Source organism: Carassius gibelio, chromosome A8 (genome assembly GCF_023724105.1).
Source record: "Carassius gibelio isolate Cgi1373 ecotype wild population from Czech Republic chromosome A8, carGib1.2-hapl.c, whole genome shotgun sequence".
NCBI lineage: Eukaryota > Metazoa > Chordata > Actinopteri > Cypriniformes > Cyprinidae > Carassius > Carassius gibelio.
The window spans coordinates 20693656-20721652 of record NC_068378.1 but is presented as its reverse complement, the minus strand read 5'-3'; the positions used below and the strand labels follow the sequence as shown (position 1 = coordinate 20721652).

General features: G+C 39.4%; 1 long non-coding RNA gene across 7 annotated transcripts; it reads right to left on the bottom strand.

The window, feature by feature from the left end:
- LOC128018843 (uncharacterized) lies at positions 1–27866 on the bottom strand. 7 transcript variants are annotated; one of them, XR_008184991.1, is made up of 11 exons: positions 27514–27757; positions 17402–22298; positions 16242–16397; positions 15857–16099; positions 7917–8083; positions 7685–7794; positions 7001–7123; positions 6811–6875; positions 4923–5050; positions 353–3781; positions 1–139 (listed from the first exon to the last, which is right to left on the bottom strand). It is a non-coding gene; the product is annotated as an uncharacterized LOC128018843 (long non-coding RNA). The 7 variants fall into 7 exon arrangements; XR_008184987.1 differs by lacking the exons at positions 1–139; positions 353–3781; positions 4923–5050 and adding an exon at positions 27764–27866 and having other exon boundaries at positions 6180–6875; positions 27514–27665; XR_008184989.1 differs by lacking the exons at positions 1–139; positions 353–3781; positions 4923–5050 and having other exon boundaries at positions 6180–6875; positions 17402–17513; positions 17858–22298.
- Positions 27867–27997: the final 131 nt, after the last annotated feature.

Below are 27997 nucleotides of genomic sequence, written 5' to 3'. Positions count from 1 at the left end.
GCACCTTTTTGATAAGAATTTGATCAGTTAGCCTCAATGAGCGTGAATGCCAGCGTGATTACTCACACAAAAGTTGAGATTCAGAATGAGGCACGGAAACTTCCAGTAGATTATTGCATTAAGCACACCCTCTCCTTGGCTGTAATACAAAACAGACAGATGTGATGTAGTGAGACGTGAGAGCACAGCGCCCCCTGTATTGTTCCTGTAGAATTACTGTTGCTCTCTGCCATTTAAAAAGTTTTTTAATTAAAAAGCTTTCATAAATAAATAAATTGTCGTGTGGTTTGATTAAATATGATTATATGAAACTGCATTATATAATTATATGATTAAAATGCTGTACACTCACATGAGAGGAAGAGTCCAGTCATATCATTCATCTTGAAAATCCTATTGTCTCAGCGCATTGATAAAACAAAAATAAATAGTGTTATATGGTGCTTTCAGCTAAGACATTTAAATAAATTACATCTAAAGACAACAATCAAAATAAACAATATATTAACAATCAATATACATATTACACACACAATACAACCACTGAACACAGAAAACAAGCATCAAGTAGCAGGTTGTTTTTACATTAGAATCGATTTTGAATCTAGGTAGCAAACAGGATGCAGAATTACAATTCAGATGTAGCATTAAATGAACTGAAATCCAAAAAAACAAGTCATTTTTAAGTAGAGAGCTTTGACAAACTTTGAGTGATGGATTCACAAAGTTTTTGCAGTGCAAAGGTTTTATAAACCTTACAGACAGATATACAAACAGGTGTTTGAAATACAGAAACTTAAGAAGAAACACAAAAAAAATTTAATGAATGTATCTTTAACCAAAAGCATAACTAGAAAAGGAAGATTCATCTAAACAAACATTGAAAGTCTCGTCCTTTCGGAAGTCTTGTCTAAAAGTTTAAGATGTTTAACAATTCTTGAAGTATAAAGATTCTAGGCCTGATCAGATAAACATATAAATAGATAAAGAACTTCATTTCCCAGAAAACTATTTCCTGTGCTAACTTCCTTTAATTCTAGTTACACTAACTGCGAGATGTGACCACCTCATTTCAAATTCCAACTCAAAATAGTTGAAAAAAAGATAAACAAATAGTTTTTGGTAAAAGGCAGCAGCAGTTAAACTTCACACATCCAGGCCATCAGGTGTCTGTAAAAAGTCCAAAAAAATGCCGAAGATGAAGAAGAGCCACATGAAGAAAACATAACTAAAAAGTAAGCAAATATTCTTTTGTTTCATTTATCATCCCTGAAACAAAAACTACAGCCATATTCACATAAAAAACATTTGTCAAGACGGTATAACTTCATACGGAATTTGACTGCAGTGGCATTTATAATGTTAAAATGTGGCGTAGGATTCATTATAACAAATGAATATGGATGTGGGTGCTCTGATTCACCCCATGGATGATTGACCTCGGTTTGTGGCCTGTGGCATTGGGGTGGGCAGGGCTTAACGGTGGTCTATGTCCTTGGGGTGGGCAGGGCTCAATGCTGAGCTGAAGGGCAAAAGGGGCGAGGGGTGTGATAAAGCCATGAGGTCATTCCAAGTCGCTTCACACCGTTAAGGATTTAATGAGGCAAAAGCCCAGTTAAGGAAGAGAATCTGCATCATGAATCATCAGCCTCCTCTTTAAAAATTCCTCTACTACCCACAGTCTCCTAAAAAAGGCAGGGGTTTTGATGCATCTGATATTGAATCTAACTGATGGGGCTTATGTCTTCATTACACGACGACTTCACCTTATGAGGTATCTGCTGTGGAAAGACACAGCAGATGAGTAACACACATATCCGCCATCTGACTGCTGTCTTCTGTAAACATCTGGCATGATGCCATATGTGACTAGTTATTATGCAATGCATTTCACAATCTGGCATACATTTGCTCTGAAGTTGAGGATTTATGTCATTTACCATGTAATGGAACATGAATACATTCAACAGCTAGACAGAGCTCTCTTGATATGGACATATGACTGTACACTGCTGTTGAACAAGTATCTTCATACATTCACCAATATCAGATTTCTAAAGACTAGTGTGTAACCAATTACTAACATAATAAAGATGTATTTTGGACACTTGGATCACACCAAAAAATAGTTACAAAATATTTAGTTTGCATTACATTTACTGAGAAAAAGTGTGTTTGAGCTAAATATTTAAAATAATAATAATAAAATAATATACGCCACTTGCTATCGTAGACTGTTGTGTAAATGTATTTGCATTTATAATTTTAATTATAACAATAATTATAATATAATTATATCAAACAAAATGGCTATCAAGCAAACAAAAATTTTTTATTTTTATAATTGCAAATTTATATTTCAAAATGATTTTATCACTTTATACACCACAGATGCAACCTTATTGCTCATAATATGCAGTTTTCTCATCAGTCGTAATTGTGATTTTATATTTCAGTTGCCACATTAGAATTTTAAATAACTTATCTTAGATATCTTTTTATCTTGAACTTTCCTAATTGTTTTTTTTTTACCTAGAGTTGGGAAGCAGATTACATACAAAACACACCTAAAATATATTTCATAAAATGTGCATTAATCACTGCTACCCTTTGTAATTAACAAAGAAGAGCTACCACTTCTTTTGCATGGTTTAGTATTTCAGAATAGCCAAATATAACTTGATTAAACTTTTACTGTAATTAAATAATATACTACAAGCTGGGACTACAATGTAAATTTGATGAAAGAAATATATCTCTTACATGTACAAATCAATATATCCATCAAGAAGGCATTTTACTACTTAGTTGTGACTTTTTCACCTCTCTCCACACCGAGCGCTCCATTAATTCTGCCACAAGGAAGAGCTGGGCAGCTGCAGCATTTCTGTGTTGGACAGTCTGTGGTTTGAGTTCCTCTCACAACCAGACACATATGGCCCGCTGGCTTTGCTCTCTCGGTCTTTCTGTCAGACGCCGTGTGGCAGTTCGCCTCCCTGCTAGGCTCTGGGGATCAGGGAGAGGTGGCGGTTTGGGTGGCAGGGCTCCCCTCTGGCTGGAGCCCAGGATCTGGTGCCCGTTTATTAGGAGACAGGCGGCACAGGTCTGCTTCACTCGTTTCATTCTTCAGTCTCAGACCGGGCGGTCCACTATCTCCAGTATTTCATAAAGTTTGCACTCTTTTACTCTCCAATATGATTCTTTTTTTGTAAAATAAAATAATCACCATAGTAATAGTTTTGATATTCATTTTGATAGTAAGAGGCTAAAAATGATATGGTAAAAACCTGTTAATAGGTCAACTGTAAGTTTCTTTACTATTGTTACGTTCCCCCCCTTTCTAGTCTAGGGGCTGGGGGAAAGCATTACAAAAATGTGCAGGGAGAGCATCCTCTTCCCTTACAAATGATCACAATAACAACAGAACAAAGTTGACAAACATATTCTTAATGGTAAATCTGGCCACACAGGCCAACATAGCACAACTGCGTACAACTAGGGGTTACTGTAACACTCCAACTATTAATGGCAACTGTTCACACAGAGTTACCATACTCTAAAGAAGTTAGCACACAGCATACCTTCTTTAGTGTTTTCACCACCCCACGAGTTACAACAAAACACTCTGAAAGTGACAAGTGCTGGAACCTGACGATGACAGTAAATCTCAGAAGCAAGCCTCAGTCTCTCTCTCTCAGTGTTTGGAGGTTTTTGGATCTTTTATATAGTGCTCAACCCACTCCATAACGAGCTGGAATACAATTCAGGTGGCTCTCCCAACCTGTGTGGATAGGAGAAGCAACAGAGAAGCACAACAGAAAACGTACCAAGACAAGCTCTACATTTTACACCAGCAAATTAAAGTACACAGACGTCCCTATGGACCTAACAACTATATACACAGTGAAATTTTACAGTAAAATATGGTTACATTTTTTTTTTATATAATATTGTTGCAGTTTTTAGAAGTGAAAAAACAAATGAAAGTGGAAAAACTTTAAATGTGGCCACTCACATTTTTTTTCTCCATAGTTTTTTCTTATCAGCTGTTCAGTTTTCAGGATTTATGTTATGTGTTATCATGATGATATTTTTTTGTATTTGTGTGTAACAGTAAAACTAATAAAAAAAAATTATACCTTATTTTTTTAATGGTAAGTTCTGGCAACCACAACATGCTGATTTTATTTACTGTATATTTCACAGAATTATTTAAAATATAACAAAATGTTTAGTGCATATTTAAAAAACACTGATTGCTTGATATTTTTTTAAGTAGACATTTTGCAGAAAAAAAAGATAGAAAATAAGTAGCACTTTTATCCCCTTTAAATCAACACCACTACAGTTATATCATGTTTGGGAAAAAAAAAAACTACTTAAACCAGGTTTGATCTGGTTTCTGGTCATGTTGGCTGATCTAAAGATCAGTTTGATCAGGCTGTGAGATCAGCTAAGACCATCTTAATTAAACCAGACAAACCAGCTTAAACTGGATGATTTTACAGCAAGGTTCATACAGACATTTCCCATTTATTTATTTATTTATTTATTTATCCTAAAACCAGCAATTATTCTGGACTTAATTACGATTAATTAGTCTAGTTTTTTTTTACTTTTTTTACTTTCACTTCACCAACAAGTCGTGGTTAAACACATCTCTAGTTTGCTGTAGACAGAAATATCTACTGCCGTTGGTGCCTCTTGTATTTACATTTTATGAGATCAGTATTTCTGGTAGAGCTTTAATATGAGAATCAGCTAACCGTAAAATCAGATTGACAAATTATTATGAAGAAAATAGAGAATGGAAGAATGAATTCCCACTTTCAGAACATCCTGAATGGATATTAAGAAACAAAAAAGCAATTTTGTGTTTCACCACAAATCTGATCAAGCCCTCTCCCTCTGTCTGATCTCACCTCAGTTTTTCCCCTTCCGCTCTTTATCTTTCTCTCTGCAAGAGGCTTTGCTCTGGCCAGAAACCCTCCTCACATTCTCCAAGATCAGATTTGAATATCTCTCCTCAGCACTTGCTGTTTTCCACCATCTGTCACATACAACAGTGAAGTCTCTGAGCCAAACCTCCATTAAGAGGCCCATGAATTCTCACTCTATATTCCAAAACACACACGCACACGCACACTGCATACTGGGGCAAGACAGATAGCCAGTTCCTAAATCATTCACACACAGCCAGTCAGCACAGGTCATGGACCCAGTTGGCTCTGAGCCAACAATACACACCTGCTAGTTCTGAAACATTCAACATCAAACTTTCCTCCACTTGATTGAGGTTTGATGGCTGCATTCATACAGTAAGAGAGTGACAACTATTTACTATATGCTGCTCTCTAACTGTCCTGTTCATATACAGCCTACTCGAGCAGTATTTTCATGTAAACAATTAGCTGAAGGCAAGCCACTTTTATACAGGGATAATTGGAATAATTTCTGTAACGATACTAACAAAGAAAATAATAAACAATGTAATGTTTATTAAACTTAGTTAATAAAGCTTGTGGTCAGTAAGATTTTATTTTTGAATTATTATTCAAAAGGCATTTATTGTTTTACAAAATAACTCAACTTGAAATAAATTCTGTTCTTTTGAAATTTCTGTTCAACAAGGAATCCTGGAAAAATGCATCACTGTTTCCACAAAACCATTACACTCCACTAAAACACACTCCACTATTTTTGAAAATAGGCATTTTCCAACTCCCCCTAGAGTTAAACAGTTGTGTTTTACCATTTTTGAATCCATTCAGCCGATCTCTGGGTCTGGCGGTAGCATTTTTAGCTTAGCTTAGCATAGATTGTTGAATCTGATTAGACCGTAAGCATCTCGAAATGACCAAAGAGTTTTGATATTTTTCATAATTAAAACTTGACTCATCTGTAGTTACACTGTGTACGAAGAATGACAGAAAATGAAAAGTTGCGATTTTCTAGGTCGATAATGCTAGTAGCTATACTCTCATTCCTGTTTAATAATCAAGGAACTTTGCTGCTGTACCATGGGTGCAGCAGATGCAGTGTTATTATGCAGCACCTGAAAATAGTCCCCAGCAACTCTGCTGTTACTGCAACTACACAAACTAGCTGGGGACTATTTTCAGGTGCTGCATAATATCACTGCGCCTGCTGCACCCATGGTACGGCAGTAAAGTTCCTTGATTATTACACCGGAATGAGAGTATACAGTAGTTCCTAGCCATATCAGCCTAAAAAAAAAATCGCAACTTTTCATTAAAACCCCCTGGCATATATTGTCCTAAACCCATTTCACAGTCATGTTTAAACAGGCTGAATCTTCACAGAAGGTCAAAATGAATGAGAGTTGTTAGCAAAAGTATCCAAATTGCTGATGAAGTCTGTATTCGAAAGCACATTCATTTAAAACGATCGTCCTGAAGATTAAACTTAACAAAGCTTGAAATTTTAATGCGATTTCCCTCAGCTTGAGCCGTAAATGTGGCCTGTAGAGTAAAGCTGGAGATAACTCTCTCTCATACCCTGATCTTTTGTCGTACTCTGTGTAATATCCAAACCATCTCCAGAGTAATACCCACTTATTTTTCTATAAGCCTTGGGATTTTACAGACGAATGAAACAGAAAATATATCTTCAGTGCTCCTTTGTGATATTGGGTTTTTGATCCAAATGGATATTTTTTTTTTATGTTCACAAAAAAAAAGTGCAGGATTGAAGTGAAAGTTGAGATATGTGTTGCGAGCAAGCAGATACGCTCACATCTGTACGCATACGTGCACACAGACTTTCTCCTCTTGTTTGTGGGTTTTACACCTGTCAACACTGCTAATCCAGCCCTGAATCCTCCGTCTCATCTGAGAGTACCATGAATGGGAAACCTGTTGGTAAGGACCAAATATGGCATCAGCTGTCTAAAGATGCTGCAGGCAAAACATCCAAGAGAAACCCAGGGGCAATGATTAAATAAAGAATGGACCCTGCTGTAAATATCAGAAGTACTCACAGTTCTGTATCCTGATGCTGTCTGTGGCAGGCCTGAGGGGAACCAATCAACAGCCAGCTTGCGGAGTACTGAATTAGTCATGTCAGTCACAAAATGACTTTAATTTGGCCTGTAGAAAAGCAACTGAACAAAGACAAAAGGTATTCATATATACACATACCCTACTGGTTAAATTATAAAACACACTTCACTGAATTTATGTTTCTTGCGAACTTTTGTTATAAAGGCTTACTGTATACTTAAATTAAAGGGATAGTATAACCAAAAATGAAAAACCTGTTTTCTTTTGTTGAACATAAAAGAAGACATTTTAAAGAATGTTGGTAAGCAAACAGTTGACAGTCTCATGCAATGAAAGTCAATGTCTACCTACTGTTACCAACATTCTTTAAAATATCTTCTTTTGTGTTTAACAGAAGAAAGTCATACAGGTTTGGATTAAAAAAAGATGACAGAATTACAATTTTTGTGTGAAGTATTCCTTTAACATTTTAATAATAACAAATATTTTAATGGTCACTACATTATTGCCATATTTGCACTTGAGTTACTTCATATTTTCTATGACTTTATTATGACTACTTTACAATATATATAAAAAAAGAAAGAATGAGTAGTTATGTGTCCAAACTTTGGGCTAGCAGTGTACAGTAAGTGGGACATAAGACCGACAGCTTCTCTTACCTGTTAAGCAACCTGTTCTCTCTTGCTGTTACTGCTGTCTGTCCTCCACGCATCACTTCACTTCTGGGTCAACGTCAGCACGCCTCCCCCTCATCTCCAATCAAACACATCTAAAACCATTACAGTTCTTCAGGTGTGCTCAAAGCTGCTCAAGTGCACAGGACGTTCCCTGTGGTCTACACCAAGTAAAGAATTAAAGGAATAGTCCATCCAAAAAAGAAAATGTGCTCACCTATATAAGGCCATCCAAGCTGTAGATGAGCATTTCTTCATTGGAACAGTTTTGAGGAAATGTAGCATTATATCACTTGCTCACCAATGGATCCTCTGCAGTGAATGGGTGCCGTCAGAACAAGCCCAAACAGCTGGTATACATGACTCCAGTCCATCAACTGACATCTTGTGAAGAGAAAAGCAGTGTGTTTGTGCTAAACAAATCCATCAAGACATTTTTAACTTCAGAGTTCTGCTTATGGATAAAATAAGTCTCTATCCATAATGTTGCTTTCTAAAGTTAAAAAGTCAGCTCATCTGAATCGGAAGAGAAAAATTTACAGATCAATCACTATTTACAAGCGAAAACAGTCATTTCACAAAACACAAAACATATTACAATACATATAATTTCAAAGCAGATTTACAGAAAATGATGGTGTTAAACTTTACATTTTCATGCCTTACAGTCACATTTAGCTGATTAAAATGGGCAAGAATATAATTTACATTTTGTGACAATATGAGGTTGAAATATTGTAACAATAATACATGAGTATGCAAATAAAGTTGGATATATTATATATCTTGTATAGAGAGAGTTGTGTGATAATATAGTTTACATTTTGAATAGAAATTATGCTTAAAAAAAGCTTATATGCTTATAATAAAAATAAGCAAATACATTGTTAAAATTAACAATATTATTATTCTTGATTATATTTATTAACAATATCATTACTTTTGAATATTATTTATCATCTTGTTTTGTTTTTTGTTTTGTTTTTTACATTTTAATTTGAATGAATCAGCATTAGTTACATCAACGGTATATTTATAAACCACATAATTTCTAAATCACTAAATGAGATAAATATATGCCATAAAAAAATTTCATTACTACAGTAAAACTATGATAAAGTCAAGAGAGTTCCTTTACACAGCGTAAGAAGCTTCAGAATCTCAGAATAGTCAACTAGTGAAGTCTCTAAGAATACTACAAACACCTTGCAGGGTTTTCTTTGCATTCAATGCCCCGTGAGCACCACAGAGGTGTCAGGATATATTCGGAGGTGTTTAATAGTAGAGGTGGGTGGTTGATGAAGTGGTGGCCATTTTAAGAGATCAGGCCAGAACATTGGTGTGAACAAGCCACTCGTGCTTAGGAAAAAATAAAATAAAAAGAGAATAAGAGCAGGCAAAAACCTCCGGTCAGCCCCATCATAAGCTCTCGGCTGATGCTCCATAGGCGAGTGGCCCATGCTCCAGTGCTTTTAAAACACTCTACCCGTGCCTGGCTGAAGAGGAGCGGGCAGACACATGGCTCCCTAGCTGCTGTATGTACAATCAGCCCTTGTTAGCTTTGCACACCAGCTCTTTCTCTGCCTCTCAGCCTGCCGGTCAATTATAATCAAATTGAACCAGCGGCTGAAGAGAGAGTTCAAATCTTGACCTCTTCTGTAGCACTGCCCGGAATCTTGATATGGGTGCTGGATTAAAAACACTACATGCATTAGTGAACAAGAGGATGGTTCATAGGACGCCGACATTCAACTGTTGGGTTGTGACCTACAAATGAGTCACAGGTCTGTTCTGATAGGATCTGGACGGGGAAAAACAATGGCAAATGAAAATAATAAATGCAACTAAGCACAAAAAATAAAGAGGCCCAGCCACTCAGGATATAATTTATTCCATCACAGGAATAAATTATATTTAAAAACATATTAATATATAAAAGTGTTATTTTAAATTGTAATATTTCACAATAATAGTGTAACGAGGCTGCCTCAAGCTGGGATTGAACCCGGGTCTCTGGTGCTCTAAGAGGGTGAATTTACTCACTGAGCTACTCTCAGACTGTTAAACCCAAGAGCGGAAGAGCGAAAGAGCAAAAAGGCCAAGGGGCTTGAATCTTCAAAAAGTAACAATAATCTTTACTTGAGAAAACAAAGTACAAGATAAACGTAGCAAACTTAGCTACCGTTAAACAGAAAAAGACACAAGGGTCCAAATATATGAGAACAATCAAACTTAACTTAGCAACTGGGTACAAAGGGAGCATAGGCTCAAGACTGAACATAATAGCAGGGAACAAACAGACTTATAAAGGGTCAAACACAGGTGTGAGGAATCAACACTGATGAGCAGAGCACTGAACATGGTACGGGGCGATGCCGCCCTCTGGAGGAGCGGAGAGACCATAGGGCCAGAGTTCATAGGACAAGAGCCATCTGCAGTTCTGGAGGTAACATGACTCCGTACTCGTTGATAGTGACTCCTGCAGGCCAGGATGAAAACTGCAATGCAGATACGAGCCCATTACAGGATCCCCTCTCCTAGGAACGGCTCCTGACGTTCCTTAGATTGGCTCCTTGGGCTTGGTGAAAGTCTGAGATGAGGGCCTTATCCAAGATATCCCGAGCTGGAACCCAGGTCCGCTCCTCTTGGCCATAACCCTCCCAGTCTACCAAGTACTGAGCCCCTCCACGTACCCGGCGGTAACCCAGCAGCCTGCGGACAGTGTAGACTGGCTGACCATCAATCATGCGAGGAGCTGGGGCAGATTTACTGGCTGGAGACAAAGTGGAACAAACAACAGGTTTTAATTGAGAAACATGGAAAGTAGGATGGATTTTCATGGACCTGGGTAGGAGAAGACGAAAGGAAACCGGATTAATCTTTCGGAGGATCTTGAAGGGGCCAATGTATCTTGGAGCCAGCTTACGAGATTCCACTCGCAAGGGAAGGTCTCGGGTAGAGAGCCACACTCTTTGTCCTGGACGAAATGAGGGTCCTGCTCTCCTCCTTAGGTTAGCCTGCCTCCGTTGGAGTCGGGCCGCCCTCACCAGGGCTGCACGAGCCCTCTTCCAGGAAAGTCGACAACGACGGACAAGCTGTGTGGCAGCTGGGGTGTCAACCTCTGGCTCCTGTCCAGGAAACACGGGTGGGGGGAATCCATAGAGACACTCAAAGGGGGACATGCCTAAAGAAGAATGGTACAGAGTGTTATGAGCGAATTCAGCCCAAATTAAACGAGAGCTCCAAGTGGATTGGTTGTCGGCCACCAGGCACCTCAGGGTCTTCTCAATGTCCTGATTTACCCTCTCAGTTTGTCCATTGGACTGGGGGTGGAAGCCAGAGGACATGCTGATGGAGGACCCAATGAGCCGGCCAAACGCCTTCCAAAACCGGGATGTAAACTGTGGCCCCCGATCAGAAACCATATCCTGGGGAAAGCCGTGGATTCTGAACACATGTTTCATCAGAAGTTCTGCAGTTTGGTTAGCTGTGGGGAGTTTGGGCATGGGTAAGAGGTGACAAGTCTTAGAAAATCGATCTACCACCACCAGAATTACTGTGTTTCCCTGAGACGGGGGCAAGCCTGTGACGAAATCCAGGGAAATGTGAGACCATGGACGTCTCGGGATAGGCAGTGGGTGCAGTAAACCATGAGGGCGAGTTCTTGACCCCTTGCACTGGGCACACACTGGACAAGCAGAGACAAAGGCCCTAACATCTCTCTGTAACTTGGGCCACCAAAACTTCCTCTGAACAAGCTTACAGGTTCTAGTGGTACCCGGGTGTCCGGAGGGGAGGGATGCATGTGCCCACTGCAGGACCTCAGAGCGCATACAATTAGGGACAAAGAGACGCCCTACAGGGCCATTACCTGGACCAGGCTGTTGCTGTTGGGCTCTCCTGACGGCGGTCTCAATATCCCACTGGATGGGGGCTATCACCCTGGCTGCGGGGAGGATGGTTTCTGGGCACAACTCCCTCTCAGGTGGTTCAAACTGCCTCGAGAGTGCATCTGGCTTGAGATTCTTGGAACCTGGGCGATAAGAGAGAATGAAGTTGAACCGGTTAAAAAAAAGGGCCCAACGGGCTTGTCGTGAGTTTAACCTCTTGGCATCTCGAATGTAGGTGAGATTTTGATGGTCCGTCCAGATTAGGAATGGGTGTTTGGCACCCTCAAGCCAGTGCCTCCACTCCTCCAATGCCATCTTAATGGCCAACAGCTCCCTGTTCCCAATGTCATAATTTCTCTGTGTTGGGGTAAGACGGCGGGAAAAAAAAGCACATGGGTGAAGTTTAGAATCACTCTTACACTTCTGTGACAGGACCGCTCCTACCCCCACATCCGAGGCATCCACCTCCAGGACAAAGGGCAGCTCTGGGTCTGGGAGAGTTAGAATGGGGGCAGATGTGAAGCGTTGTTTCAGTGTAATGAAGGCATGGTCAGCATCGCTGGTCCACATGAATGGCCTGTTGGACTTCTTTGTGAGTGAGGAAAGAGGTTCTGCAATAGAACTAAAATTTCTTATGAATCTCCTGTAGAAATTAGAGAACCCCAGAAAGCGCTGTACCTGCTTGACTGAAGTGGGTCGGGGCCAGTCCACGACTGCTCGGATCTTGCCTGGATCCATCTGGAGGCTGCCCTTGGACACATGGAAGCCGAGAAATGAGACAGCTGGGACATGGAACTCGCTCTTCTCCAGCTTAACAAAGAGCTTGTGCTTCAACAGCTGGGTCAGGACCTGTCTGACATGCTGAATGTGCTCTTGGAGGTTGCGGGAGAATATCAAAATATCATCCAAGTAAACAAACACAAATATATTCAGCATCTCTCTAAGGACATCATTAATAAAGGCCTGAAAGACAGCAGGAGCATTAACCAGCCCGAATGGCATTACCTGGTACTCGTAGTGGCCTGTCGGGGTATTAAATGCAGTCTTCCATTCGTCCCCCTCCCGGATCCTGACAAGATGGTATGCATTTCGGAGGTCCAGTTTAGTAAAGATGGTGGCCCCCTGCAGGATCTCAAAGGCTGTGGTCATAAGTGGGAGGGGGTAACGATTCTTGATTGTGATGTTATTTAAGCCTCGATAATCAATACAAGGTCTGAGACTGCCATCCTTCTTTTCAACAAAGAAGAAACCGGCTCCTGCCGGTGATGTGGAAGGACGGACGAATCCATTATCTAGAGCTTCCTTCAGATACTTGTCCATAGCTAATCTCTCAGGACCAGAGAGGGAAAATAGCCTTCCACGGGGAGGGCAAGTTCCTGGCATCAGTTCAATAGCACAGTCGTATGATCTGTGGGGGGGCAGTGTGGCAGCTTGGACCTTACTAAATACTTCGAGGAGGTCCATGTATTCCGGGGGAACACGGGATGGCTCGGGAGGGTAAAGAGGGGGCTTGATAGTGACTGGTTCGATCCTGGGAATAGCCATGACTTCCACGGACGGGGCTTTGAGCCTAAAGATGGAATTGCTCTTGGGATTGCCAGACATTGATTCTTGGACAGACTTCAGCTCAGGTGGACCGCAGAAAGCAGTATTTGACAGTTGGCAGTGTGTTCCCCACTCTGTGACAACTCCTCTGGACCAGTCAATATTGGGGTTATGAGCAGTCAACCATGGGAAACCGAGGATTATAGGGAGTCTAGGGGTATGAATTAATAAAAACTGAATCAATTCCTGGTGGTTCCCTACTTTTAACTGAAGAGGTGGAGTGCACTCACTGACCCGACCCGATCCCAGTGGGCTGCCATCAACTGCAGTAATGTTAAGGGGTTCTTGGAGAGTCACAGGGTGAATTGCAAGACTTTGGGCCATCTTAAAGTCCATAAAATTCCCGGCGGCCCCAGAGTCTACAAAGGCACATACTTGATGGTGTTGCTGGCCCATGGTAATTGTGGCCTGGATCCTCAAACCCAAGTTTGCTGAGCAGGGGATGGTTCCTATTCTCGCCCGGGCCCCCCTACTCCAGGACGAGACTTGGCTTTTCCCGAAAGCTCAGGACAGTTGGTACGAAAGTGTCCTGGCTTGCCACAGTAGAGGCAACATCTATCTCTCATCCTCCTATTACGTTCGGACTGGGATATCCGAGTTCCCCCCAACTGCATGGGTTCATCCATGTCCCCAAGAGGAGGAGATAATTTAACAGGACTGGTGGCCTCAAATAAGCTGGTCTCCCGCTGCCGCTCTATCTGGCGTTCTCTGAGGCGATGGTCAACCCGGATAGCTACATCAATGAGGGACTCAAGGTCAGGGGCAGGGTCTCGGAATGCCAATTCGTCTTTGAGCTCTGATGACAAAGCATGGTGAAAGGTCGCTCTTAGGGCTCTTTGATCCCATCTACTCTCAGCCGCCAGAGTGCGAAACTCTATGGCGAACTCAGCTGCGCTCCGGGTACCTTGAGAGAGATTCAGCAGGCGACGATCGACATCACCTCCACTGGCTGGATGTTGGAAAACTCTCTTCATCTCCGTGATGAACTGTTGACTGTTTGTGGTTAGTGGAGACTTCTGGTCCCACAAAGCTGAGGCCCATTCGAGCGCCTTGCCGGTGAGGAGAGTAATGATGTAGGCCACCTTACTGCTTTCAGTGGGAAAACAACTTGGTTGTAGTTGAAAAGCCAGAGTGCACTGGGTAATAAATCCTCTGCATCTCTCAGGGCTTCCATCAAACCTTTCTGGGGCTGGTAATCTGGGCTCAGAAGGAAGGGTCACCATGGGCCTAGGTTGAGGATCAGGGGACTGTTGGAGTTCTTGGGATGAAGAGGCCTGGGACTGAAGGCTCAAAATCTGGACAATTTGAGACAGGGTTTGATCATGTCGTTGGATGGTAGTGGCTTGCTCAGAGAGTGCAGCAAGGATCCGTTCCACATTGGAGGGTGGTGAAGACTCTTCCGCTGGGTTTGCTTCCATGGTTCAGTCTTGCTGTAACGAGGCTGCCTCAAGCTGGGATTGAACCCGGGTCTCTGGTGCTCTAAGAGGGTGAATTTACTCACTGAGCTACTCTCAGACTGTTAAACCCAAGAGCGGAAGAGCGAAAGAGCAAAAAGGCCAAGGGGCTTGAATCTTCAAAAAGTAACAATAATCTTTACTTGAGAAAACAAAGTACAAGATAAACGTAGCAAACTTAGCTACCGTTAAACAGAAAAAGACACAAGGGTCCAAATATATGAGAACAATCAAACTTAACTTAGCAACTGGGTACAAAGGGAGCATAGGCTCAAGACTGAACATAATAGCAGGGAACAAACAGACTTATAAAGGGTCAAACACAGGTGTGAGGAATCAACACTGATGAGCAGAGCACTGAACATGGTACGGGGCGATGCCGCCCTCTGGAGGAGCGGAGAGACCATAGGGCCAGAGTTCATAGGACAAGAGCCATCTGCAGTTCTGGAGGTAACATGACTCCGTACTCGTTGATAGTGACTCCTGCAGGCCAGGATGAAAACTGCAATGCAGATACGAGCCCATTACAAATAGTGTTTTTAATGTATTTTTGATCAAATAATACAGCCACTGTAAAAAAAAAAAAAAAAAAAAAAGATTGCTGCTATTAGTTATCGTGTTGTTTAAAAAAAATTGTGCTCATGCTTGATTTAAAATTATGTTTAATTAACTTTAGTTTGGTTGAGCTGGATATTCATGAACAACACTATACAAAGTATAATAAAATATGACTCAAGCTAAATATTGACTACTGAAACCTTTAAAAGATATTTAGAAACTATCTATTGTTTATTTTCCCTTTTTTTTATTATTCTATTTTTTTGGCGTATTATAAATAAGCCTATATAATTAATGGCAATGTTAATTACTTTAAATGTTCGACCTAAAAAATAAAGAAGTAATTTTTGTAAGAGTTTGGATTGCCAACACACCACCAAAAACCAACAGAATCACTGCCATAAAGTATCTGCTCAAAAACACAATATCATAATATTGCAGGGTACGTACAGGGTTTCAGCAACTACACAAGCGTGATGCCAAAAACATCTGGAGTATTCAAGAAACACATTTCTGTTCGCTCTTAAGCACATTCTGGCATAACACTGAGCTAATTTCCTTTGGAAACGACATTGTCTCTGTGCTGAATCATTCAGAACTCTGTACAGCTGGAGGGCTGTGCTGGTATTGACGTGGCTGCTGTTACTTACAAAAGAAAATGCTTCTCTTGCATTCAGAGAATCATCAGGCTCCTATGCCATTAACGCTGAGCACCGAGCATCTCATTCAGACCTTCACTTCAGCTCATGCCTTGCAAATGTAATCAAGATCCATTCGTTCGCTTCTTCGTGCGCATATACAGACACATACGTGCAGAATCCAACAGCCGATATATCATCACACAGCAGTCGTCTTCGTAAGACAGATGGAGATGCAAGGAGCGGCGCACACACCTATGAAGAAGTACAGGAAGAAGTGTGTTAAAATAAGGGGAATGTGACTTCACTGTTGCTTTTTATGTCAAGAGGAGAGTTGGAATAACAAACATTAAAACATCCTCATAGTAGATTTTTCTTCATTGTTTTTTATGGTTACCTCAGTATCCCTGAATCAGGAAGGCATTTTGATCCAGTTCACACATGCACAGCATCCAGTTTTACATGCATGCACATAAACACACACGCCCTCCTTTACAAATGGCAGGTGGGATTCTGCATGCATGGCTGGGCCTCTTGGCTGCAGCAGCGGTTGCTAGGCGACAGCAGGGGGAGCTGACATTAGGAAAAGCAAATTGACCACAGGAGGGCTAATCTAGCATGAAACAGCATCTGGCCAGCCACTCTCCATCACTGGACCCCTGTCGGGGGGGACACACCCTACCCCAGAATGCTAAAGCCTCTGCCAGCGAACAGTGAAAGATTCCCTCCATACCACGTGACCTGAAACACACTATTGCTAGACAGAGCCTTTCTGGACCAGGAATTCTCAGACGCGGATGATTTGAGTTTACAGTTTGTTGCTTCAAGCTGTGCAACACAGCTGATACGAGTCTGAATCTGTTGTGGCTGGCGGTGGAGCACGGTTACATTCTGATCATGTGTGTGTATTAGGGTTACAGACATCATTTACCGCAGTGCGATACAATCATTTAGCAAATTTCCGTATCTGTCATCATGGACAACAATGTGCTGCTGAGAACAGTGTTATGCAAAGGATTCGCTGATTGTTTTTTTTTTTACATAACTACCATTTCATTCTGTCATTTATCTTATAAATCAAACCCAGATGGGATGCAAAATTAAGACTTAAATGGGTTTTGCATCCTGGGGATACGGGAAGGTACTTGGCAGCATGTGACCGCAAGGTAAATGTTCATATTTTGTAGAAGAGATTGATTGATTGATTGGTTGATTGGTTGATTGATTGAAGATTAAATAATCAACTATTTATGTATTTACTAATGAACTGTAAAAGTCTAGAAGTCTGACTATTTGTATTTTAGGCCTATTAAATAAAAACCATGCCTTTTAAATATAATGTTAAATTGCCTTATTTAAAAAGTTGAGGTATTAGTATTGTTACAGTATCCTTCACAGTACTTTATATGTGCATTTACAAACATTTATTTATTGGTAAATTCTGGCAAAAGGATTTGTCACGTTACTACAAAAACCCAAACAGTAATTCTACCACTGTGTGATATATTTCAGTCAGAATAACTGTTCAATAGCCAAATGTTTTAAAGATGTGCATACCATATAGGATCAATGCAGCATTCGCCAGACTGGGTAAGTGACAGCTCCATGAACTGGCCGTAAATACTCTCACACAGGTCCTGGGCCATCCGTACGGTTGAGACAAAACTAACTGACACAAAATAAAATATAACACAATATAAGTCATTCACTCTAAAAATCGAATCAAAACCTGTATTAATAAAAAAAACTGTCTCAATGTGTGCGCATACAATAATGGACAGGTTAGTTTAGGCTTCCCAAAAGTATGTGTGCTTACCATCTATCTTTTGTTGTTACAGGTGATTATTAGTGTAGTAAGAGCATGTGTGTTGATGTGTGTGGTGGTGAGTGGCTAAGGACTGTACTCACAGTTCAAAAACAAAAGAGAGAGAAAGAGAAAGGGAGGAAAGGCAGTTGTGAGAACAACTGGCTCTAATGAGGGTTTAGCTCTACCTCCATGACAAAACAACTCACTGTAATGATGTGGTGGGCTTCCCTGGCTGCTGCTGGGTAGGGGGTCTCCTTCCAGTCAACACACAGCCTGGATAATCACAGGTCATCACACCAACACCCCACAGTCTAACAAAGCTCCCCAATCAGCCTCCCATTACCTCTATTAAAGGCCTTCTGTAATTGCATTAAACAACGACTCCGAGCCTTATCTGCTCAGCTTTGCATATCCAATAATTACAGCACGAGTGGGATTTCACAAGAGGGTGGAGAAGGCAGGGAAGTTTTAAGGGCACTTTTGGGTCAGTGCATTTACATAATGTATATGTTTTGTTATAAGCACAATGCAAAGTGCAAGTTATAGGCTAGCTGAAGTGACATTTGCTAGCATTAAATAATCTTAAGTAGCCAAACACTACTGCTCATTCTAAACCTATTTAGAAAAGAAACAGGCTGTTTAACCAACATTTAAAGCCATGAACCTTGGAAACTTTGGTAAGTCCATCTTCATTATAAGCGCTTATCGTAGCAGACTGGTATGTAGGCAAGGCCGATATAATAAAAAAATGAAAAACATGATTTTTAAGATTTAATAGACCTAAACTACAAAGTAAGATTTATTTTAGCTTTAAGTTGTAAACTAAATTTACCCTAATTTTTGTATTTTTCAGTTCATCAAAAAACGTTACATTAATTTTTCATGCAAAATAAATAATTCTTGGGTCCAAATAAAGCTGCTCAGTTTACAGTCATTAAAACTTAGAAGAGAACCTTTTTCAAGTCACCAGTTGCTAAATACAACTACTACAAAGACTTGTTTACATTGTCATTGAATCAGACTGTTGTAGGTTTTACAGTTTCAAACACATTTGATATTTGCCTGCATGTAATTTGTTTTATAACAAAACTCATATATATGTTAACCACAGATCTTATTTTCTAAAAGAAAATCCTGAGATAATAGTGAATCAGTAAGAACAACATCAGATTCTAAATTTCTTAAGGCTTCCGTTTCTGCCCAAAGCACATTATTCTGTTCAAGGTCACAACTACTACATTGGATCAACAATATTAATGAAACTGTGAGCTGAAACAAGGTGAACGTGCCAAACTGGAGCTCTTAGAGCAAAAACATCAATACAACAGCACGGCTGTTTTCAGAGGACAAAGTGGATCTTCGACTCCAGATCAGTAGACATAGGATCCACTGGACATGTTTCACGTCTTGAGGTTTCTGTGCTGCAGATCTCTAGTTATGAATAGTTATGAAGCACTATTTGCTGAGCCTTGGAAATGTGTTTGGTGAAATATGATTTAATTTCCATTACATTTATTCATTTAGCATCTGCTAAGTAAATTAATGTAAATGAAATCAAAATCTAACACATGAATAACAATTTTAACATAAATAATAAATATGTATTTTATTAATGACATATAAAATGTTAAATATATATGCATCTGCTAGTTAAGATAAATATGAAGAGAGCATGAGGCTTGAGAGGGAATTTTACATAATACTAACACATTCACCTGTAATCGTCATATTTTCATATTTCAAAATCCTGTGATATTAGGCAGCATATGACCAAGCTGTAGAGACAGAAAAGACTAAAAAAAAAAAAGTTATGTTGTAAGTGATTTTCATTGGTCTTTGACCACTTTTGCAATTTCCATAATATATTCTTGTACAAAGTCCTCAATTTACAGCAATTACTGTCGTTTGACAATTTTTCCTATGCCTTCATTACAAAAGACATCCTTTAGAAGATATTCAAATCATATCTGATTTAATTAAGCTGTCTCACATGCGAATCAGATTATTACATTTAAATCACAGATAACTCGCATGAAGTATAAAGTTGTTTTTATGCCTTGCTAACAGTTTTTCATTGTTCTCATACCAAAACCAATGGGAAATTAATGTCAATCACAATTTACCTTTCAAGGGTTTAATTAATTGAAATACTGCTAAAGTAAATGTAAATCTTTCATCTATTATGCAGGGAAATGTTCTTTGTCTTTCCACAGTAAACTCCTTTGTCCTGTTGAAGTTCTCCAAACAATGGAAGACACGGAGAAAAGCAGGAACAGAAATGTGTTAAAGGAATTGTTCATACAAAAACAAAATTTCTGTCATCAATTACTCATTCCTATGCTCTATTAAAATCTCTGCTGGTCAATCCTAGCTAAGAACTGAAGCTTTCGAGCTACAAAAAGACAATAAATGCATCATAAAAATGGTGCATTTATAAAAATGTTTCTAATTTATTTATTTCTTGAAATATTTATTTAGGAGGGACTATAGGGTGAGCAAATGATTATATGATTTACATTTTTGGCTGAATTACCCGTTTAATGAGAAGTTGACTTGACTTTCCAAGAGTCTGCGGTGATATCTATGATCAAATTAGGCATTAAGACCCTACTCTTGAGCTCTCGGCTTTCCATTCATTAACCAGCAGCACCCACCTGAGAATCCAAAAGAGGACGCAGCACACCCCTAAACTGAGCAAACAGGTGAGTCATTCTCTTTTCATCAGACCCATGTAATGCTGACTGACTGTCAAATCCTATTCTTCTGCATGCAAATTTTGTCAGAAGTTCTATGTTTCTTTTATAGCTGTGACGCCAGAGCATCGTTTTTCATTCTCCACCCGTTGAACACCATGTAGACTGACCTTGCTGATGCCAGGCTTGTAGGGGAATCACTACACAGCTTCTTACTAAAGCATTTAGTGTCATTAAACACACTAATTAATGATTAACATCAAATCATGTTTGAAGGCCGTGTTCTAATCCCTTGAGGGAATTGAGGAGGCTGCGCAACATTCTGAAATATCTCTCCAAAAAAAGCCCATCACACAGAAATGAAAAGTCAAGCTGAAATCTCATGAAAATTCATGAATAAACACTTGAGACTCAACTTAAGTGCTATTAAGAAGGAATTGTATATATAATGATATATATCAGGTTACCTAGTGACCCATTAATTTACTTTGGGGGAAACAAATACCATATTGTGTGCACATGTAACCTGCAATATATTTAAACAAAAGAGAACTGAGAAATTACTTTGAATCATGAATTGAATAGTCAAAAATAAAAAAACACATAACCTGTTGACATGCACACTTGCATGATACATGTGCAAAGGCAGTGGTGTAGGCAAATCAATAGGTGCACAAACAGAGACACACAACATCATGGACAGCAAATGAGCATTTTGTGGGTGCTAATTGGAGCATGCAAAAAACCATCAACAATGCGAGTGGATGAGTGGCCACTGGGGGCAGCGTGGAACGCTCAAGGGGCCTCAGGGTCATTACGCCACTAATGGAGCCATATGGTTCAAAAACAAACAGAAAACAGCCATTTTCTCCTCAATAATAAGGTCATGAGTTGCCTTTGCTTGTTTGGCTAGAGACCAGTGGGAAGTTATGAGAAAGATGAGACCATTTCAGCATGGTGTCTTGTGACGGTAAATGGATTTATTTTGTCGATAGTGCCTCCGGCAAAGGCAAAAGTTAAGTCCTCTTGAGTGGAGAACACAAATAATCATGCAGATGGCAGTAATGTCACGTTTAGGGACAGAATTCTGGCAAAATTTTGTATTTATGACTGTACTTTATGAAGTGTATATGAAGGACAGTATTTTTGATGACTATGAATCTGGCCCTGTCCCAAAAGGCAGGTAGGTTGTCTAAGCAATGCATGTTAAATCCTATGGTCTTTCATTTGAAAACTTACATGGGAATTTAAAAACTGTCATGCAAATTGTACAACGAGACAAATATTTTGTAAGAAATCTGAATTAAAGTAAGTTTTTGTCACAAAATTGTTCACAACAAACCAGCAAAAAATCTAATTTGAATCCTTATATTCCCAATAACACGCATTATATGATGATGACATTCTTGTGTAAAATAAAGTGGCAGTGGTATACGTTTTCAAGTAAGCTGTTGCAAATTTGCACCCTTAATAGTGCTTTCTTCAAATGCTTTGCCCTTTAGAATGTGTAGGGCACAGTGATGCTCACTTTTAAATGGAATCCTCCCAATGAGGGCATGAGGAGGAGGTCTTTTTTTTAACAACTCTCTGTCGGATCAGAGTCAATGAGCCGAACAGGGGTGGATGTAAATGATCACAGCCTGACCACTGGCTGACTTTGATTCTCAGTCTCCAACTTTCCATTGTTGCTGGTATCCAGCACCAGGTCAAAGGAAGTTGCTTCACCATAATGTGACAACATACTCAGGTTGATCTATGTATTACATTTCAATTTCTGACACATTTTTAAAAACACATTTCTAGACAAATAGGACTGTCAGAACACCAGTAAACCTATATGAATATACCTAAGAGCATGACTTAAATCTATTTCTAGTTTAAAGAAAGAAAAATGAAAATTCTATCATTATTTACTCACCCTCATGTCATTCCAAACCAAGTGACTTTCTTTCATCTGTGGAACACAAAAGAAGATATTCTGAAAAAGGTTATTGTTGCTTTTTTCCATGCAACTAATGGAGGTTGGTGCTTTTGACAAAGTAAGCATCAAGCGTCATATTTTGTTTTCCAAAAGTTCTTGGCTCTCTGTAAGGCTAATACTGCTGAAGCTACCATTGTCTCTGCTTTTCTTCACTAATGCTGCCTTCACATGCTACCAGAATGATTGTAAATAGGAATGTGGTAGTTAAAAATCGCACATGAAAGCTATGTGAAAGTCAAGCTCATAATGTGATAGCACACAAAGACACCATGGGACCAGCTATGTAGTTATTTTTGTTGCGCCATGCTCCCAGTCTGTGTAATTCATAAATGTGCATTTACTATGCACAGTACAATCATATTGCATGATATTGTTTTTTTGTTGTTGTTGTTGGTGGTGTGCCAGAACATGAGCTCTTGAAGATCCACCCTCTTCTAAAAGGGAGTTTGGGGGCACCAGCTCATTTGCATTTAAAGGGAAAAGCACAAAAATGGCATATTTTGGCTCACACCCTGAAAGTGGCAATTTTTTACAAGCTATTAAACATTATCTATGGGGTATTTTGAGATAAAACATCACATACACACTCTGGGAACAACAGAGACTTATTTTATCTTTTAAAAAGGGGTATAATCGGTCCCCTTTAAAACTTTGGTGTCAGTGAAAAAAGATTTGGGGGTGGGGGGTTTAGCCTCTTATGCTCATCAACAATATATTTATTTGATCAAAAATACAATTAAAAATAGCAATATTGTAAAATATTATTACAATTTTAAATAACATTTTTGATGTACATTTTTTATTTATTTAATTAATTATCATGATCCTACGCTGAATTTACAGCAGCCATTAAGCTAATCTTCAGTGTCACATGATTCTTCAGAAATTATTCTAATATGCTGTTTTAGTGCTCAAGAAACATTTTTATCATCATATCATTTCGATCTGTGAATAAATCAATCAATTAACTCTGATGCAAAGGAATTTGTTTTCACAAATTGGACATTACGTTTTTGCATCAAGTAGAACTAGGTCAGATTTCAAGATATTCAAGACTGGAATGTAGTACACAGAACTACATAATTTTATTGGTGGATTTTTGTCCATTTTAAAGCTTGAAATGCTCCAGACTCCATTCATTGTAAATGAATGAAAACAACAACCAGAACATACGTATATGTACAGTAAATAATAACAGTATTTTTCATTTTGGTTAAACAATCCCTTTTACTTACAGTCTTTGTGGAATTGTTTTACTTAACTAATAGTTGGCCCAACCAAGAGTTTTGCTTGGGTGTTCTGTGACCGACTTACATAAGAGAATTTAATTTGTAGATGTATTGGGCTAATCCATCAAAGAGACAGTCATGTGATCCTGCGTAATGGTGTTCAAATTACCCCTCCAAAATGCAGGGGAAAAAAGTGGACAATTTTGCAGATATTTCATTTCCCCGGTTCCAGCAGCTGTCATCTCTTTCACTCCATTACCCAGGCTTCCCTGTGCAAACCAATTGCCGCTATCCACCATTTAACTATACATTTGCAAGAAAGTGCCGTTCATCATGGTGCCTGTGGATGGTGTGGAAAAACATGGGATGTAAAAAAATTATTTTGCACTATACAGATGAAAGAAATTAACATTTCAATATCATTTGCCATGTCTGTTCCTCTCCAGGGATCTCTTGTGTGGAGGAAGAAACTAGAGTGGACTCAACAAGTCACTCTGAAATCACCCCAGCTCTCGCTCTCACCATTTCTGCCTCCACCTCATCGAGGTGCCTGCAGGGGAAGCGTGGAAAACAGCCAAAACGATTACTTAATATTCACGACCAGATTGCGAGACGTTGTGGGTATTAGTTGAAGAGAACTTTGATGTGGCATTAAGCATGTGCACAGCTAAATAAATAAAAAAGCACACATGGCATCTATTTTTGTTTCTGTTTCTGGCTTCTCCTGTGCGGATACCCTTCTTTGGAGAGGGAGTGAAAAGAAAAAGTCCCTTCACTCGACTTCTTTCCTCTTTTCAGGAATGTGTTGGGCCAGCTGGTGAGTTTTTGATGTGTTTCACTTTAATACCAACTCTGACTCCTCTACTGGCTGAGATTCTCTATCTTTCTTTCTCTTTATCTCTCATGCTCTCTCTGTCTGTCTCCCTCTCTTTCTATCCATCTCTCTCTTCCTCAACGCCCAACAAAATCCTTCTGGGTCCCAATTAAGACTCAAAGCTGCTGTTCTCTGTATGATAACAACACCAAGCGCTGACAACATGCTACCTGTCAACGAGAGCATCAACACCGGCCATCTGTTCCTGGGCAAATTGTCTTCATTATACACAAACTGCACAATACAACACACACACATTCACTCAATCATATATATATTTATATACCCTACCAGAAAAGCGTCTTCAATATGCACAAATTGAGTTATGAGCTAATCTCACATAAATTACTACACTACAGTCTTTTTGCTCATTTATATGTTTCGGTTTTGCTTATTTGTAGTTTTTTTCTTCTTTTGTTTTAGGTGTTGCGAACAATAGGAAAAACCCTCCTGATCTTGCTTCTTAATTGTTTATGCAACAATTAATTAAAATATAAGCCTGCTGTTGTAGGTAACCACATTTCCACTCACACCCCTGTTACTCATAATGGTTTTGTCTGTCGGAACAAATTAAACAGAGGAGGTGATGATAGATTTTCTTCTCTAATTAAAACATTTTTTTCTCTCACCAGTCTATTAATCAGAGGATAAAATTGCTTTGTCAGGAAATAAAGAGGTACAGTGTTTTCCAAATGGGAAAATTCTCCTGGAGAGCATTTGGAGCGTGCACAGACCAATTTCTCTTTCTCTCTCTCTCTCTCTCTTGCCAAGGATTATAGACTAAATTGATTTCATAAGAATTGTTTTACTGAATTTTATCCTTCTACTATTTTACAGTACAAAACGTTCTTACTTATGCAGTAGGATGGCAACATATACGGTTTGTAGGGAATTACCTGGTTGCAGTGCACAGAAATGTGGCATATGACAGTTATTGTGATTGTCAGCATTGTCATTCAGGTCCATCTGTGTTGCTTTATGTTGTTTAGCTCAGAGCAGTGTGAGACGATAACAGAGTTAACTTCACCTTTACTACCGCTGTCACTCCACTCACAGATTCTCATTAGGTCTTATCTTAAGAGCTTCCAACACAGCATGTGTATGCACGTTTATGTTCCCTGTCGCACACACACACTCTCGCTGGTAAAAGGCCCACAGGCATCTCTCATCCTGCGGCATTGACATAGTGCTACAGGAAGGCTAAATATAAACAATGTGGGCAGCTTACCACACGCCGGCTTGCGCGACCATCTGAAGTGCATTATGGGTCTGATGAGCTGATGACAGGATCTCTGTTATGAGGCTGTGAGGGTCCACACTGTTTGAGTGTGGTAACAGTGAGAGTCGGATGCGGGGAGTGGATGAGAATGCTCTGGACTGCCTCACACTGAGAGAGTTAATGAGAACAGCACAGCCCCCAGCAGATGTGAGCTCAGCTGCCCAGTCATTTCTTCTCACTCACTCAGTCAGCGCTGTTTAACCACCATGTGTCTCGTCTGCATTTAGCCCCCACTAAACTAATGCCCTCTACAAAAGTGGCTTGGCATGGCTAAGTCTGCTCCGATTAATTTTCTTTGCATTTATTGACAAGTATAGTCAATACGCTCCCTGAAATTAAGCCTTATAAATTGCTTGGTCGAAAAACGTATGAGCTGTCTACAGAGGCTACATATTTAGGATAGGCATCAGGGGTGGGAATCAGCAGGGACCTGGTGATGCAAAATTATATTGTTATCTGGCTCATGATATGATAATAATGTGACTATCAGTTTAGAGTTATTCAAAACTGGGATATGTTGTGATATGTTACTCACTTGTGTGTGTACAACAGTAAGATTTTGCATTCTCACGGATCTGCAAAAAGTGTATTTGTGAAAAAATGGAATAAAAACAAGAAGAGATTTTACAAAGCAAAATACAGAATTAAAAACAAAAATCATAAATGTAACTAAATAAAATGCAAAAATAAAATAATAAAAAATGTATACAATTTTAAATAAAAATATATATATTTAAAAATCATTTGTGATAAAAATCATAGGTGTGATCCTATGACAAAGGCTGTCTAAAATGCCAAAGTCTGAGGCAGCATTACGTTCATCCCATTCTGAGAAGGCAATCCCAGGAAGCACTGCAACAGGCTTTGTGAAAAAATTAATTCAAGATGATTGAGGCGAGAGAAAAGTTGTTTATAAATAAAAAATAAAATATCAATTTGATTTCACTGAATAATTTATTGAATGTTTATGTTATATTTTATTTCACACTGTTAGATTTGCAGTATGTCAAACTCAACTGAAATTTACTTTGAGTTAAGTGTCCTAAGGGAAGCTGCTGTCTATGTATGTTGAATGTTCCAATTCAATCACTGAGGTTCCATAATGTTCAGGATGCCGCATTAGAAAGGAGCTGCCTAGACAGACTTTGAGGCAGCTCACTAAGTTTTGGAACAGATCTAATGTTTATAAGAAAGCAGAATCCATCAGAAACTGTCAACTCAGGAACAGATAACCATTTTCCTCTGGAGAATGTAAATCGATGGCAATTTATGAGTCACCTCAGTCTTTTTTATGATTTAATGCCATTACCTGGCGTTCCTTGAAACCAGCCTTATTGTCAGAGAGATGGCAGCTATGTCGTTGTGAAAAATGTATGGGAGTTTCCAACATAAGATGTGTTTCTGGACTTTTATAAGATTCTACTTGCTGTACATTTATAAATGCACGGCAATACAAACAGACTTCCTCTTTGAGATCTTTATTGCAGGGGTTTTAAACTGGGCTTTATGTGACAAAATATTACTTTGGAATGATATTTACTGAGAAAAGTCTTTACAAATACAAATTTGTAATTTCAATTGAACTGAAACGCTTTCTAAAAAGAATGAATACCCCTGTTTTAATTGGAACTACAGTCTGTTTTCAAAGAAAAAGAAACTATTTAAACTCATCAGGAAACTGAGATGGACTATCTACAGAGGAGTAATAACTCACAGAACAGACCAATGAGTTCCACATTAATGATTAAAACACTGCACTCTTGTTTCAGACTCTTGAATCTTGGATGGTGTTAAATGCATTCTCACCGCATTGCCGCAAGCAGGTTCTTTTGCCAGAGTCCCATCAGCAGTCGTGGTGCAGAGATGAATGGACTGAAATTCTCCCTCGGTATAATGTCATCTCTTTGCCCCATCTCTCTGCCTATAATCTCTGGCCCACAGGCCAGGTGAAGACCATCCTGCACGCAAACACCATGTCATACATTATGCATTACTGCACAGCTAATGCGTTCAAACATCGCCCGCTATCCGCCCTTGTTATTGGAGACCTCCTCACATGAGTAATGAGAGTCTCCCTGCCCAATGTCCCATACAGCAGACAATGACTGCGTTCAGAAAAGAGTAAAAAAAAGTGTTGAGGAGAGAAAGAGAGAGAGCACATCTGCCAGGCTCAGCCGTATGGTCTGCCTCCTTCACAGCGTCCTTGCAAATCTCTTAACTTTACTCCTTCTTAAATTCTCATTGTATCAGCATCCGGAATTAGAGGTCATTCATAAAGTAGAGGATGCTC